Genomic DNA, 11,206 nt, shown 5'->3' with positions numbered 1-11,206 from the left:
GTCTATGGTACCTTTTAGTCATGGTTTCCCCTTTGCAACTTTTTATTGATTTTTGTTTTTTTTGCTTGGTCTAAGATCATTATTCTTACCCCTGCCTTCTCTACTTTAATTATCCCAACTTTTCTTTTACCCCATTCATCTCCTACTTACCTGTTGGTTGGGATAGATTTATATTATCAATTCTTTATGCACATTTATATTTTACCTCTTTGAAGTGATTTAGATGTGAGTTAAGTTAAGGAATGCCCACCAACTCTACCAGTTTTCCCTCCCTTAAAAAAAATTCTTCCTTGAATGTCTCTTTTACGTGAAAAAAATTTTCCCCATTTTTCCTTTCCCTACTCCCAGGGCATTCTCCTTTTTTGACTTTCCATTCTTTAAATGTTGTCTTAGCATAATAGATGCACTCTTATGCCTTCTTTCAACAAAGAATTCTTCTTATTACACTAATAATGATAAATTTCTTAGAAGATAACATGTATCATCTTCCTATATCAAAGGCAAACTGTTTAACCTAATTCAGTGCTTTATGATTTCTCTTTTATATTTAACTTTTGTGCATGCTTCTATTGGATCTTATATTTGGAATTAATTTTTTTTATTCAGCCTTAAACTTTTTATTCCAAATGCTTGAAAGTTCTCTATTTAATTAAATATCCATTCCTGAAAATTTATATCCAGTTTTTCTGAATAGATTATTCTTGGCTGTAATCCTATCTCTTTTCCTTTGTAAAATATTTTCTTCTAATTTATCATATTGAATTAAGATATTATATAAAATTAAATTATAGTATATTATGCAATGCCTTTATATAATATATAAAATTAAATTATAGTATATTATGCAATGTCTTTATATAATATACATTATATAAAATTAAATTTATACTATATTATGTCATGCCTTACCATGCTAATTTATGTTATGCTAGCTATGCTATACTAAGTTCTGTTCTGTTTTGTATATTAATATGGTAGCAATTAATCTTTTGTGATCTTGACCATGTCTCCATGATATTTGAATTTTTTTCTGACTGCATGAAATATTGTTTATTTATCCTGGAAGTGCTTGAATATGACTATAATATTTCTGGGAGTTTTCATTTTTAGATCCCTTTCATGGGGTGATTAGTGAATTCTTTCAATTTTTGCTTTACCCTCTGGTTCTATGATAGTGGGACAATTTTCCTTGATAATTTTTTGAAACATGATGTCATGGGTCTTTCTTTCCAGTAGTTTAATAAGTCTTTTGATAATCCCTCCTCTATTTAGTTTGCACCTTTTCTTCTTCCCCCCATTCTTTTGAGTTTGTTTCTCACTATTTCATGGAATCATTAACTTCCATTTGCCCAATTTCTAATTTTTTTAAGATAGATTTTATTTATTTTGAGTTTTACAATTTTTCTTCCATTCTTGCTTCCCTCCCCCTATCCCCCACAGAAAGCATTCTGTTAGTGTTTACATTGGTTCCATGTTATACATTGATCTCTGTTGAAAGTGATGACAGGGGGTGGCTAGGTGGTGCAGTGGATAGAGCACCAGCCCTGAAGTCAGGAGTACCTGGGTTCAAATCCGGTCTCAGACACTTAATAATTACCTAGCTGTGTGGTCTTGGGCAAGCTACTTAACCCCATTGCCTTGCAAAAAAATTTTAAACAAATCTAAAAAAAAAAGAAAATGATGACAGAGAAATCATATCCTTAAGGAAGAAAAATAAAGTATGAGATAGTAAAATTATATAATAATATAACACATTTTTTTCTAATTTGCTGGTAATAGTCTTTGTTCAAAGTTCATACTTCTTTCTCTGGATACATATGGTATTCTCCATTGAAGATAGCTCAAAATTGTCCTTGGTTGTGGCACTGAAGGGATGAGCAAGTCCATCAGGGTTGATCATCAACCCCATGCTGTTGTTAGGATGTACAATGTTTTTCTGGTTCTGCTCATCTTGCTCAGCATCAGTTCATGCAGATCTTTCCAGGCTATAAATATTTTTGTACAAATGACGTTTTTACCTCTTTTTTTTTTTTATCAGCTCTTCAAGGTATAGACGGAGTAGAGGATTGCTGGGTCAAAGGATATGCACATTTTTGTTGCCCTTTGGGCATAATTCCAAATTGCTCTCCTAAAAGGTTGGATGAGCAACAATATATTGGCGTCCCAGATTTCTCACATTCCTTCTAACATTGATCATTGTCTTTTCTGATCGTGTTGGCCAGTCTGAGAGGTGTGAAGTGGTATATCAGAGAAGCTTTAATTTGCATTTCTCTAATAAGTAATGATTTGGAGCAACCTTTCATATGACAATGGATTGCTTTGATTCCTTCAGCTGTAAATTGCTTTTGTATACTCTTTGACCATTTGTCAGTTGGGGAAATGGCTTGTTTTTTTGAAAATTTGACTCAGTTCTCTCTATATTTTAGAAAAGAGTCCTTTGTCAGAAATAAAAGTTGCAAAAATTGTTTTCTAATTTACTACATTTCTTTTGATCATGTTTTACAGTGGTTTTGTCTGTGCAAAAGCTTTTTAATTTAATGTATTCAAAATTATCTAGTTTGTTTTGAATGATGTTTTCTATCTCTTCCTTGGTCATAAACTGTTATCTTTTCCATAGATCTGACAGGAAACTACTCCTTGATCTTCTAGTTATCTTATAATATTGTTTTTTTATGTCTAGATCCTGTATCTATTTGGATCTTATCTTGCTATAGGGTGTGAGATGTTGGTCTAATCTAAGTTTCTTCAATACTAACTTCCAATTTACCCAATAGTTTTTATTGAAGAGAAAGTTTTTATCCCAATAGCTGGATTCTTTGGGTTTACCAAACAGCAGATTACTATAATCATTTCCTGCTATTGCACCTAGTCTATTCCACTGATCCACGACTCTATTTCTTAACCAATACCAGACAGTTCTGAGGACTGATGCTTTGTAATATAATTTCAGATCTTGTAAGGCTAAGGTACCTTCTTTTGTACTTTTTTCATTGAATCCCTGGAAATTTTTGACTTTTTATTTCTCCATATAAATTTATTTGCAACTTTTTCTAACTCGTTAAAGTAATTGTTTTTGGAATTTTGATTGGTAGGGTGTTAAACAAGTGTTTAGTTTTGGTAGAATTGTCATTTTTATTGTATTAGATCAACCTATACATGAACAGTTGATATTTGCCCAGGTATTTAAATCTGATTTTATTTACATGAGAAGAGTTTTGTAATTACTTTCAAAAAGTTTTTGAGTCTGCCTTGGCAGGTAGACTCCCAGGTATTTTATTTTGTCTGAAGTCACTTTGAATGGGATTTCTCTTTCTAGCTCTTTCTGCTGTATCTTGCTAGTCATATGTGGAAAAGTTGAGGATTTATGAGGGTTTATTTTATATCCTGCTACTTTGCTAAAGTTGCTAATTATTTCTAGTAGTTTTTAGATGACTTTTTCGAATTCTCTAGGTATACCATCATGTCATCTGCAAAGAGTCTCCTTCCCTATTCTAATTTCTTCAGTTTCTTTTTCTTCTCTTATTGTTGAGGCTAACATTTCTAATATGATATTGAATAGAAGTGATGATAATGGGCATCCTTGTTTCACCCCCGATTTTACTGATAATGCCTGAAGCCTATCCCTGTTGCATACAGTGCATGTTGATGGTTTCAGATAGATACTGCTTATTATTCTAAGGGAACAAACCATTTATTCCTACACTCTCTAATGTTTTTCTTAGGATTGGGTGCTGTATTTTATCAAAAGCTTTTTCAGCATCTATTGATATGATCATATGATTTCTGATAGGTATGTTATTGATATAATTAATTATACAAAGAGTTTTCCTAATACTGACCCAACCCTGCATTTCTGGGATAAATCCTACTTGATCATAATGTATTATCCTAGTGATAATTTGTAATCATTTTGCTAAGATTTTATTTAAGACTTTTGCATCTATATTCATCAGGGAGAAAGGTCTATAATTTTTTTCTCTGTTTTAAATCTTCCTGGTTTAGATATCAACACCATATTCATGTCATAGAAAGAGTTAGTCAGAGTTCTGTCTTCACCAGTTTTTCCAAAGAGTTTATATAGAATTGGAACCAATTGTTCCCTAAATGTTTGATAGAATTCACTTGTGAATTGATCAGGTCCTGGAGATTCTTTCTTAGGGAGTTCAGTAATCTCTTGTTGAACTTCTTTTTCTCAGATAGGGCTATTCAGGCTTTTAATTTCCTCTTCATTTAATCTGGACAACTCATATTTTTGCAAATATTCATCCATTTCACTTAGATTTTCAAATTTATTGGCATAGAATTGGGAAAAATAATTCTGAATTATTACTTTAATTTCTTCCTCATTGGTGGTGACTTTACCTTTTTCATTTATGATACTAGCAATTTGGTTTTCTTTCTTTTTTAATCAAATTGACCAGTGGTTTATCAATTTTATTGTTTTTTTCATAAATCCAAGTCTTGGTTTAATTTATTAGTTCAATAGTTTTCTTGCTTTTGATTTTATTAATTTCCCCTTTAAGTTTTAGAATTTCTAATTTGGCATTTATTTGGAGGTATTTAATTTGTTCTTTCTCTAATTTTTAGTTGCATATTTAGTTCATTGATTTCTTCTTTCTCTAATTTATTCATGTAAGCATTTAAAGATATAATATGTCTCCTAACAGCCTCCTTGAGTGTATCCTATAGGTTTTGGTATGTAGTATCATTATTGTCATTTTCTAGGATGAAATATTTAATTCTACAATTTGTTACTTGATCCACTCATTCTTTAAAATGAAGTTATTTAGTTTCCAATTAGTTCTGGGTCTATATCTCCCTGGCCCAGTATTGCATATGATTTTTATTGCATTGTGATCTGAGAAAGATGTATTCACTCTTGCTGCCTTTCTGCAATTGATCAGTAGGTTTCAGTGTCCTAGTTCATGGTCAGTTTTTGTGTAAGTGCCATGTACTGCAGAAAAAAAGTATATTCTTTTATATCCTCATTCAGTTTCCTCCAAAGGTCTATCATATCTCAGTTTTCTAACAATCTATTTACCTCCTTAACTTTCTTCTTGTTTATTTTTATGAATTGACTTATCTAAATCTGAGTGTAGGAGGTTGAGGTCTCCCACTAGTAGAGTTTTGCTGTCTATGTCTTTCTGTAGCTCTTTTCTGTCTTTCTGTAGCTCTTTCAAATTCTCAGAATTTGGATGCTGTCCCATTGGGTGCGTAAATATTTAGTACTGAAATTACCTTATTGTCTATTCTACCTTTTAGGAGGATATAGTTTCCTTCCTTATCTCTTTTAATGTTATATATTTTTACAGCTGCTTTGTCTGAGATAAGGATTGCTACCCCTGCTTTTTTCACTTCAGCTGAAGCAAAATATATTTTGCTCCAACCTTTTACCTTCACTCTATATGTATCCTTCTTCTTCAAATGAGTTTCTTGTAAGCATTATATTGTAGGATTCTGCTTTTTTAATCCACTCTGCTATTTGCCTGTGTTTTAATGGAGAGTTCATCCCATTCACATTGAAAGTTATAATTCGTAACTGTTTATTGTCTTTCATGCTACCTTTCTTCTGTTTGTATTTTCCCTTTTTGTCCCTTTATCCATATTCCCCAGTGTTTTACTTCTGAATACCACCACCTTCAGTGTGCTTGCCCTCTTAAATCAACTCCCCTCCTTTTTTCCCCCTTTCCCTTTTTCACCTTTTTTCCTTCTGTTAGTTCTCCCCCTTCCTTGTCCCCTTCCCCCTTTCCCCTTTTAATGCTTGAAAGTTAAGTTTCTGAACTTGATTAAGTGTGTCTAAGTTAACTTTATGCCAAGTCTGATGAGATGAAGATTCAAGTGGTTCTCACCTCCTCCCTTCCTCTCCTCAATTACAATAAGTCTTTTTTTGTACCTCCTGATATAATGAGATTTACCCCATTCAGTCTCCTTCCAACCTTCCTTCTCCTTACTTCCCCCCCTTTAAGAAGGTATGTATTGTTTTTAAATCATTCTGTCTGAGTCACAGAAATTTATGAGGTTCATCACTTCTGGCTATGTATATTCTCTCTAATAGTTACAATTCTCAAGAGTATGAGTCTCTTTTTTCTCAAGTGGGTACATAGCCAGTTTCATCTTATTTTATAGCAGTTTTGTTTTTGTTTTTGTTTTACCTTTTCATGTGTCTCTAGAGCCTCCTGGAATGCAGCCAAGAATCCACTACCAGGCAATAATGAGCCTTCTCTTCCAGGGAAAATGATGGATATTTAATGAAATGGGAGACTTCTAAGATTTCGTGATGAAAAGACCAGAGCTAAATAGAAAATTTGGACATCAAACAGGAGGCTCAATTTCTAATTTTTAATGAATAATTTTCTTTGGCATACTTTTCTACATTGTCTTCTATTTTCACAGTTCTTTTTATTGTATTTTCATCAGTGAAGTTTTTTGCCTTTTGTCCACTTAGCTAATTATGTTTTTAAGATGGTTTTTCTCTGGTATTTTTTATGCCTCTATTACCAATTTTTAACTGTCTTCCCATAATTTGCTTTTCTACTTTTATTTCTTATCTTTTCCTCTATAATTCTTATTTAATTTGGAAAAATATTTTAGCTCTTCTGGAAATTTTTGTTAGACTTCAATTAATATGTTTCTTTTATTCTTTGCTCATAGTTTTTTGGACCTCACTTTCTTCTTCTGAATTTGTGCCTTGATCTTCTCTGTCAAAATATTAGTTTTTATGCTCAGATTCTTTTTTCTCATGTTCTTTTCCCACTTGATTTCTTGATTTAGAACATGTTAAAATTAGCATCTCTTTCATGGGTTGAAGAGGTTTTATCTTGAGCTTCAGGCTTTTTTTTTTCTCATTGCTGTCTTCTCAGCTAGATCTGGGAGTCTAGAAGTTTTTGTTGCTTTCAATATGATGTGAACTGGGAGAAATATGATCATTTCTTTCTTCATTTGCACTCTAGTCTTTGATCAGAAAGGGCAATGATCCTATGGGACTCCAACTGATGCTGTTCCTCAGGTACTTTGATTCTCTGTTACCAATAGCAGTGATCATCCTCAGGGTTCCTGCTCCCTCTTGATTAAAAAAAATGCTTCTCCTTGCCATTGAACTATATCTTATAAGAAGATATAAACCATGGATATATAAAGTGTTTGTTTATGGATTCAATGTGAGCAATCTCTTTCTGTTGGGATGCCAGGTCCCCTTAATGCCTCAGGTTTGAGACCTCCCAATTTGCTGCTGCTTCTGTAATTGCTACCTAATCCCTCTACTGTTTTTTTGCCTATGAGTATTTCAGGTCCATGCAATTCTGATGGGCTGTCCACATTGTTCAAATAGCAATTATACACTTGTCAAAAAGACTATTATATGCAGAACTCAAACATGACAAGCATTCATGAATTGGTCAGATATAATGATACAAGAACACTCTCAAGAAATTTGGAATTGAGTGTGACACAGAACTGCCCAACATTGCACATTCTCATCAGGGAAGGTGTGATGCTCTGTGAGTAAAACAGAATTGTAGGAGCATAAAACAAATGTGAGATACACAAATTTAACGAATTCAGCCCCAAACTTCACATAGCCCATTTGTGACTGACCTATGGTAAGAGCATGCCAAGCTCATATTTGTCTCATCAGCTATAGGCTGATAACTTGACTCTAACATAGTGATGTCATTTTGGTTTTTTGGACATTGAAGGGCATCCATCCAACCAACCCTTGTCTCAACACAGATTTCTCATTCTGATTTCCTAAACTATCTTGAGTTACAAGAATATCTCACTCTGAACTTTTCTTGTCTTTGCTATTCCGAAATTAGATTTGAGTTATTTTAAAGATGGTGGAGAAAGTTGGGAAGATTTGGTAGGGCATTTATTCTGTGCCAACATCTTGGATTCATCCCTAGAAGTTAGTCCTTGTTGTCTTCAGTGAATATTTTCCCCCTAATACCTCCTATGGGCTTATAGTATTTAAGTACTTATTTGTTTTAGGGCAAGGATTCTCTAATTGTGGTGAGTTAACCTCGGAACCTCCCCAATACTAGTGGTGTCCTAGCAAATTTTTAACAACTTGTCTTTCAAAAAAGTATGCAATTTATTTTCCAAATGAATTTTTAAATTAAACCAAACAATGAGCCAAGCTTTGATTTCTAGTGTTTGTTGATCGCTGAGATACAAATGCTCATGATAAAAGTTTGAGAATCAGCTTTCTTAAGCTGAAACAAGTTGGTTCTAGGATGCAACTGCCAAAAATGCTTTCAAGAACTTCTGCAAGATCAAAATTATTTTCCTATTAAAACATTCCCTGGGGTGGCTAGGTGGCACAGTGGATAAAGGTGGCCCTGGAGTCAGGAGTACCTGGTTTCAAATCTGGTCTCAGACACTTAATAATCACCTAGCTGTGTGGTCTTGGGCAAGTCACTTAACCCCATTGCCTTGCAAAAAACTCTAAAAAAACTCCATTTCCTATTCCTAATTATATATTTTTGTGAAGCTTAAATCAAACATCTTAGAGAACCAATCTATATTCTATCAAAACATATTTTAAATATATTTAAAAATTACTTCCCCTAATTTTCTTTTTAAATTTTTATTTATTTAAGGCAATGGAGTTAAGTGAGTTGTCCAACATCACACAGCTAGACAATTATTAAGTATCTGAGGCCAAATTGGACTCTAGGGTCAGTGCTCTATCCATTGTGCCATATAGCTGCCCTACTTCTCATAATTTCTATAGAAAATAATTATTTTTCAATGAGTTATTCATCTTAATATATGACTGATGAAACACATAATAGGTTAATATATTAAAAACATTAATTAATAATATACAATAATAGTAATAATAAAATCAATTAATGATTAACTAATTAGTTGATTTGGCGTGTGGAAAATTGATAATTATGATAAAGTAGATAAAAATAATATGAAATAAACCATCAATTTTGCAGCACATATTTTTTTAATTTAAATTTATTTTTATTAAAGATATTATTTGAGTTTTACATTTTCCCCCATCTTGCTTCCCTCCCCCCCCACAGAAAGCACTCTGTCAGTCTTTACTTTGTTTCCATGTTGTACCTTGATCCAAATTGAGTGTGATGAGAGAGAAGTCATATCCTTAAAGAGAAGAGAAATCTAAGAGGTGACAAGATCAGACAATAAGTTATCTGTTTTTTTTCTAAATTAAAGGGAATAGTCCTTGCACTTCGTTCAAACTCCACAGCTCCTTATCTGGATACAGATGGTACTCTCCTTTGCAGACAGCCCAAAATTGTTCCCAATTGTTGCACTGATGGAATGAGCAAGTCCTTCAAGGTTGAACATCACTCCCATGTTGTACAGCACATATTCTTGTATATATCATATCTCCATATAAATACATGTGTGTATGCATACACACATAACTGCAGAAGGGTGAGATCAGGAAATACTTCACTTAGCAGGCACAATCTAAATTCTATCTTTTAAGCTGACTAGTCTCTAGAGAGTGAATAGAGTCATGATGGATACTAAAATAAAATGTCATTGGATTACATTTATATGTTGATTGGTTTTAGATATTTTTGATTATTATTATTTGATTTATTTTGGCACAAGAATTTCTGAACTGGATTATTCTGGCAAGACACTTAAGAAAAAAATGTTTTAGCCTATTTCTACATATGCAATGATTGGAGATTTCTAACTAAAATAAAAAATTGATATCTGCCTCACATCTTCTTTTACTGAGGTCTTCTACTATTTCTATTCATCGTGAAAAGCTTACTGTGATTATTCTTTTATTTGTCAACTTTGCTCTGTATGTAAATTGTTTATGTAGATAGGTTTAGCATTCAGTGGGTTGTACAATGGAATTTAGAATAGAAAAAGTTGTAAGCCTTAAGCAAGTAAGGCTAATGTATATTATTAATGTCCCTTCTCTTTGCCCTAAAACTCCCTTTTCCCTTTTCTAATCCTCCTTACAAGAATTCAAAAACTAAAGGATCTTAGAAGTGAATCAACAATGTAACAAAAGAAGAAAAAGAAGTATAAAAAGAGAAAAATACTGCAATTTTATTGCAATTTTGTTAAATATAATATATATTTTAAATATAAACTGTATAACTAATAGCTTTTTATGCAATCCTATTAAATAATGGAATATTTATTGATGACTATTAATGTCATAAAGAAAAAAATGTTGCTTAATGAAAGTGGGGTATAATATTTTCTTCTTAGCAATTGATTTGAGCATGGTTCTAAACTTACAGAGTTGAACATTAAGCAAAATATATTTTTTGAATTAACTCAGGATCAAAACTGAAACCTTGAGAATGCCTTTGTTTGCTTCTTCTGTCCTCTGGGTGATCGCTTATCTTGTGTAAGTTCTCTATAAAATAGAGGTAAACTTAAATTCGGTATTATGACTTTGTTGCCAGTCCAATGGAGATATAAAACATAGTAATGTTTTTTCACTAGAAACAAACCCCAGAAGAGCTAATTTATTGTTATACCATAAAAGAAAGACCAAAATGATGTGAAAAAATGTGTAGCGCTATTGTGAGTATAACTAAGAAAAAAAATAATGCCTTCTGAGTGTCTTCTAACTTCATTGACCATATACTATTTCTAATTAGAGACACTTTGTAGTAGAGTAATGTTGTCTCCTTTTAGCATGATCCAGCCAAGATGTTTTCTTGACTTTGTTTTAGAATGAATCTCCTCTACATCATCCAATACACAATTCAAATACTCATTGAAACCAATATGCAGCCTTCTATTTGAATATTTACTTGCTCATATAGCCACACCTGAATTCAGGACTGATTTTGGAGATAGCTGAAGATGAGGTTGATGGACTGCACCATCACTTCCTGCACCTCTGGCCCTGGCCTCAGTATGCCATGGCAGGAGCATACAATGGAGTGTTGTGCATGGTGTACCTTAGGGAAACCACCACAGTAGTGTTTTAATTTTTGGTAGTTCAGTGCAACAGAGGTCCTCAATGTCTAGTTCCTTATTATGCCAGATTCTTCAGAATCTTCTTAAGACAATTCAAATGAAGGGGAGTTTTCTGGCATGGCACTGGTAGACTGTCCAGGTTTTATAGGCAAACAAAAATGAGGTTAGCACAACAGCCTAATACTTTTATCTCTCACACTTTCCATCTGAGCTTCCCAAATGTTGAGCTAGCTCTGACAATGTGTATATCAACCTCATGATCTATGTG

At 33.0% G+C, this 11,206-nt stretch overlaps 1 pseudogene; it reads right to left on the bottom strand.

Moving 5' to 3' along the window:
• Positions 1–10,605: 10,605 nt before the first annotated feature.
• LOC141502403 (small nuclear ribonucleoprotein E-like) lies at positions 10,606–10,882 on the bottom strand (annotated as a pseudogene).
• Between the last annotated feature and the right edge of the window lie 324 nt (positions 10,883–11,206).

Source organism: Macrotis lagotis, chromosome X (genome assembly GCF_037893015.1).
Source record: "Macrotis lagotis isolate mMagLag1 chromosome X, bilby.v1.9.chrom.fasta, whole genome shotgun sequence".
Taxonomy (NCBI): domain Eukaryota; kingdom Metazoa; phylum Chordata; class Mammalia; order Peramelemorphia; family Peramelidae; genus Macrotis; species Macrotis lagotis.
The sequence above is the reverse complement of the archived record's forward strand: the minus strand, read 5'-3'. Positions and strand labels throughout refer to the sequence as shown.